This window comes from Diceros bicornis, chromosome 5 (genome assembly GCF_020826845.1).
Source record: "Diceros bicornis minor isolate mBicDic1 chromosome 5, mDicBic1.mat.cur, whole genome shotgun sequence".
NCBI classification, from domain to species: Eukaryota; Metazoa; Chordata; class Mammalia; order Perissodactyla; family Rhinocerotidae; genus Diceros; species Diceros bicornis.
In genome coordinates, this window is record NC_080744.1 from 68074693 (window position 1) to 68080692 (window position 6000).

Here is a 6000-nt window from a genome sequence, read left to right on the forward strand (position 1 = left end):
CTCTTCCCTCAGACCAATAGTGCCTCCAGCCCCACTGTGCCAGGCCAGGTGTGAGGGTGCCTCTTTCCCAGCCCTCTTGAGGGAGCTGGATCTGTTCCCCCTCCTGCGTCCTCTGTGGGCATGCAGGTCCCTGCACGGCTCTAGAGGAGGGACACCAGGCCCCTGTCTCACCATGTTCTGCTCCTGGAGGCCCGCGGTGCCGGGCAGTCCCCAGGGCCTGACCTGAGCGCCTCCACCTCACAGTCCTTGTGGACAGGCAGGTGCAGCACTGGACCCATGCCCCTTCCACCCCGGACTACTCCCCTCTCTGACCCTCGGGAGCCCTGGCACTCATTTCTCCTCCCCAAGTGTGAATGCTGTCACTGCAGGGGGAGAAGGCAGCAGAGGGGAAGCAGAGACTGAGGCCCCTCACCTGGGCCTAAGTCCTTGTTCTGTCACTGTCTAGCTGTGTGCCTCAGTTTTCCCATCTGTAAAGGAGGTGCAGAAATGAGACGCTTGTGTGTGTGTGAAGCTCTGGGCCAGGGCCTGGCCCTGAGTGAGCACAGAAAGGGTAGCAAGTGTTTTCCCAGACTTTATGCACCTTGCAGGGTGGGGGGAGCCTGTGGTTAAAGCTCAGCTGGTCTCCCTGGTGTGGGTGGGTGTCCTAGGAGAGAAGAAGCTCCCTTTGCTGTGTGACCTTGGGCTGGTGCCTTGCCCTCTCTGGCTCCAGATTCACCTCTCAGGGTTGAGACACTGTCTGGAAGGCTGGGGGCAAGCCTGGGGGAGAAGGAGAGGTTTGGAGTTCAGGTTGCAATAGAGGGAGCAGCAGCAAGAGGGGTCACCTGGGGGTAGAGAAAAGGGGGCAAAAGCCAGGAGTCAGGCAGAACTGTCTGTATGTACCTTGAATGGTGCTGCCTGCCCTCCCCTGCATCCATCTGGCCCTGGGGTCATGGGGGAAACTGAGTTGGGGCCACATGTGTCCCCACTTCTTCCAGGGCCTGTGGAGAGTTGGAGGAGGCATGCTCCCCTCTGTAGGTCTCTGTTTCCCCTTCCCAGTTCTCCTGTCACGTGGATCCCCAGTTCCATCTCTGTCACCCCACCCCCGCCCCCGGCATCGTTTCTAAGGGTTGTGGGCTGGCAGCCAGGAGTGGGCTGGGGCTAAGTGGGGCCTGTCTGGAGGATTCCACTTGACCACCCCTGGGTCATGCCCCATGGCAGAGGAGGTGAGCTTTTTGGGCATCTTGACTTCACCACCCGGCTCTGTCGACACCCACTGGGAATTGTTTGCACGAGGCTGGGGGGCAGCCCCACCCACAGAGTAAATGCCCCAGGGGAGCACCTGTCTGGAAAGGGTCCTCGGGGCTCACTGGGTGCGGCTACTCCAAGGGCAGGGCTTCAGGGCTCCCAGGCCGAACGCTCCAAAGCAGGCCCTCTGCTTCAGCACCTGGGACAGGGAGGGTGGGGGTCACTGGGGTCAGGCCAAGCCTCCTGGCTGGAGACCCCTCAGTTCCAGCTGGTGGGTTCAGGTGAGGAGTGAATGGTAAAGCTTGACTCAGAGGGTCAAGGGCCCAGCTTACCCTCCAGGAAGGAGCCCCGCTGGCCCAGCCAGCCACTCACCAGGACAACGGTGAGTGCAATTAGCAGGAGGCCCAGGACGATGAGAGCCACAGCATAGCTGGGGATGGAGGTGTCAGGCTGACCTGAGGCTTTGGAGCCGGGGGTACTTGGAGCAGAATGAGAAGACGAGGGCTGGTGTGGGTCTCCATCCTCCCAGACCACAGACCTCTGAGAAGGCAAAGCCAGGCCTGCAGAGAAGTCCCAGGCGCGGGGTCCTGGCTCGGAAAGCACTGCAGGAACAGAACGTGGGATCTGGGGCTGCCTTGGAGGGCTCCCAGGAGGAGGGAGGGCCAGACCTGGGTCTTGAAGGGCAGCCAACTGGGGGCTAGCCCAAGAAGAAGCGGGGGCAGGCGGGGGAGGCAGCCTTCAGAAGAAGGGCAAGCAGGGGCAGCAGGGAACCAAGCCTGAGGGAGGAGGCAGATAGAGGACACAGACAGAGGGAAGGGGCCTGCAGAAGGAAGCAGCAAGCAAGGCACTGACCGAGGTCTGGGAGGACCATCTCCACGGAGAGGCCCTCAGCTTCCTGTAGGGTGTGCAGACCCTGGAGCACGAAGTCCTGCACGAGGGCCTGGCGGGGTGCAGCCCTGAAGAAGGCGGCGCTCACCCTGGCGGTCAGCGGGTCCAGCCTGGCGGGAGGATCATCAGGGGCATTAGGGGGGCTGGACAGCCTGGGGGACTCGGGGAAGTCATCTTTTCCAGCCTCCTGCCCACCCCCAGAGTCCAGCCCTGAGCCCTGGGTCACCCAGAGCCACCATGGACTTACTGGAACTCCTCTACCACCACTTGGCCAAAGTTCCACAGAGGTCTGAGGACAGTGGTCAGCTGGGGGCCAGGAGAGGAGGAAGAGGGTCACAGCTCTACCAAAGCCTTGTTGGGTCCCCTCCATGAAGCTCTGGTCTCCTGCTCCTCCCTCCCCTTCGCCCACAACCTCACCCATCTCGTCAGCATCCCCCGAAGTTCCTGGGACTCAGGGCTGGTTTTGTCTTTCAAGGCTGTGGTGAAGGGTTGGTCCAGGATCTGCAGCCACACCTCATACAGCACCAGCTCTGCCTTCTCCCCTAGAGTGATGGGGGGTATCAGCCTAGGCCCTCCTCTCCTGGGAGCCCTGGGATAGGACCAAGCCCTGCCCCACAGCTGCACCCCTCCAAGGCCTGATGCTCTCAGCCGGTGGTCAGCCAAATCCAGTCCGAGGCTCAGTCCAGCCTGCTGCCTGTTTTTGTGTGGCCCGTGAGCTAAGAATGCTTTTCACATTTTCAAATGGTTGAAAAATATCAAGACTGAGTAGAATAATATTTTGTGACCTGTGAAAGTTGTGATATACAAATTCCCGTATCCATCAAATGGTACACGCACACAGCCACGATCACTTGGTTATGCATTGCCTGTGGCTGCCTTCTCGCTCCGAGGGAGGAGTCTGGTAGTGGTGACAGCGATCCTAGGGCCCACAGAGCCTGAAACGTTTCCTATCTGGCCCTCTACACACAGGGCCAGACCTACCTGCTCTGATCTATCTAATGAGATAATGATACCCACCCTGCTCACTCCCAGAGTTGATGTAAGTGAAGCAGGAGGTCCTGCTGATAATTCAACTTATGCCTTTTTGGGGTTTTTTTTCTTTTCTTTTTTGAGGAAGATTGGCCCTGAGCTAACATCTGTTGCCAATCTTCCTTTTTTTTTTCTTCTCTCCTCAAAGCCCTAGTACATAGTTGTATATCCTAGTTGTAGGTCCTTCTAGTTCTCCTATGTGGGACGCTGCCTCAGCACGGCTTGATGAGCAGTAAGGAGGTCCATGCCCAGGATCCGAATCAGCAAAGCCCAGGACACCGAAGCGGAATGCACGAACTTAACTGCTATGCCATCGGGCTGGCCCAACCTTTTTGGTTTTTATTTTTACCTTTCCGTGCTCTGGTAGGAGAAGTGTAAGAAAACCGTGCCCTGGTAGGGGGTCATTGTAGGGCTCATGGGCATAAACAGTGCAGCCCTCCTTAAGAGGGCGGGTGGGCACTCTCGTGTCTGCTAACAGATAGGTTAGGCCCTCTGAGCTTCGAAGGCTGAAGAGAAGACATGCCCCGGTGCTGGGGGCCGGGTCCCTGGGGAGGTGGAGAGACAGTAGTTCCAGCCTGCAGAGGGCAGAGGCCCAAACCAATCCCACTGCTCCCTGGGTGGCTGGTCCTCAGGAACAGCTGTGTATGGGGACTGCAGCAGGGCTGGGAGCCAGCACGGTAAGTGGACCAGCACCTCCCATGGCTGACTGGGCTCCTAAGAGCAGCTCCAGGCTGCGTAGCCAGAGTGGACTGCTTGGACCCAGAACTCTCCTAACCTGGGTGTTGAACTAATGCCCTATTTGGGTAGCACAGCCTGCATAAGTCTTCCTGTGGGGTGAGGCCCTAGAGGAGATACTGGGCTTCCTGCAGATCTGGCACTGGGGGGAGAGCTGAGCACTTTTGCCCCCTGACTTGGGGGGACAGATCTTGTCACTTATATGAAGATTAATCGAGATCCTGGGCAGTAAGAGAGTTGGCTGGACAATCCTGTCTCTCCTATCTCAGCTTCTCATCTCTATCCAGCTCCCTAACCAAGGCTGTATACCCGATGTCTCTGGCCCCGGCCCATAAGTATTTGTTGTTGAAACAAAATTCTGTCCATTCTCCAGAAGAGGAACACTGAGGCCCAGAGAAATTAAGAGGCTGCTGGCCAGGGCCAGCCCCATGGCGTGGCGGTTAAGTGCGCGCGCTCCGCTGCTGGCAGCCAGGGTTTGGATCCCGGGCTTGCACCGACGCACCGCTTCTCCGGCCACGCTGAGGCGACGTCCCATATTAAGCGGAGGAAGATGGGCACAGATGTTAGCCCAGGGCCAGTCCTCAGCAAAAAGAGGAAGATTGGCATGGATATTAGCTCAGGGCTGATCTTCCTCACAAAAAAAAAAAAAAAAGAGGCTGCTGGCCAAAGACACAGAAATCCCAGCCCTGACTCACCAGCGGCCGTGATGCTGGACTTCTGGAGGGTGGGATCCATTACATTTCGGGCCAGGTGATTGGCCAAGCCTTGGCGGCGGGTGCCGATGGGGGTCTGGAACTTGTATTCGATGTAAATGCCCACCCACTGGTCGGCATTACTAGGGCAAGTACAAGGGGAGAGTGCAGGGGTCACAGGCTCCGCCAGCACATGTTTCTAGAAGCAAGCATCCAGCCCCCACTGGCGCACCCTCAGGCATGGGGCTCCCTACCTCTTAGGCCAGAGCTTTACACAGCTAGCGGGAGCTACCTGGGACAAAGTCCTCCCCTGGGTGGCCCCAAACCCCTGCCTCCCACATCCTGGCTCGGAGTCTGGGGATGGAGCTGCCCCCTCTGTCCCGGAGCGGAGCAGGTGGGGCAGGCGGGAGAACCTGACCCACCTGAAGAGGAGCAGGGGGCCTTCCAGGGGATCCACCTTACAGAATCTCGACACCGTAGGCGTGACCTGTGGGGAGTCCTGGAGGTCAAGGCGGCATGGGAGCTGTTGCTCCTGAGACCCAGTGTGGGGTGGGGCCAGTGAGGCGTGACCCTGAGAGTGAGCATCTCCTCAAACACTGCGTCTGGGGCGCCTCACTTGCTCACCCTCGTGCTGGCCCTGGGCAGGATGTCCCGTTACAGAGCCTGGCCCTGGGCCCCCTGGGACAGAGCAATCACCTCCCTCAGACAACCACCTCCACCCCGGGGCAGGGCATAACCCTTCAGGTGGGGGCCCATGGGGCAGGGCTGTGTGCCCTCCATGCCCACCTTCCCCCGCGGTGCCCCGACTGGGTGCTGCCCCCGTGGAGTCTCACCCCGCCCCTCACCCCCAAGCCTTAAAGCCAGCAGTCAAGAGTGGCAAAGTGGGCGTCCTAGGCCTCGGAGGGAGAGCAAGAGGCCATTTCACCTGTTGGAGGATCTGCTTTCCCAGCAGGACAGAGAGGATAGAGCTGGGCACGAGGAGCTGGGGCGAGAAGGGCCTCATGGCCGTGAGGCGGATAATGATGGTCTCCAGGGCCAAGTCGGTTAGGTTGGACCCTGCAGAGCCACGGATGGGAGTTCAGGAGGCTCCAGGAGCCACCACACCCACCACACCCTGCTTGGGGCCAGGGCAGGAGTTGGGCCCCTCTTGGGACCCCCTCCGCATTCCCCGTGGGCCGGCAAGGAGGCATTGGGGGAGGAAGCTCACCATCAGAGGCAAGGCTGCTGTCATCCAGGGACAGGTTCCCCAACATCTGCCCCGCAGCCTTCACCGCACAGTACAGAGGCCAGAGGACGTCACGGGCAGAGGGGCCCGGGGCATGGCCCCCAAACACAAGGGAGGCAGTCACAGCTACAGAGCCAGGCCTGCGGACAGAGCCACATCCTCATCGGGTCCAGTTGGGGCAGGGAGGGCTCTGGAGGCCAGATGGGG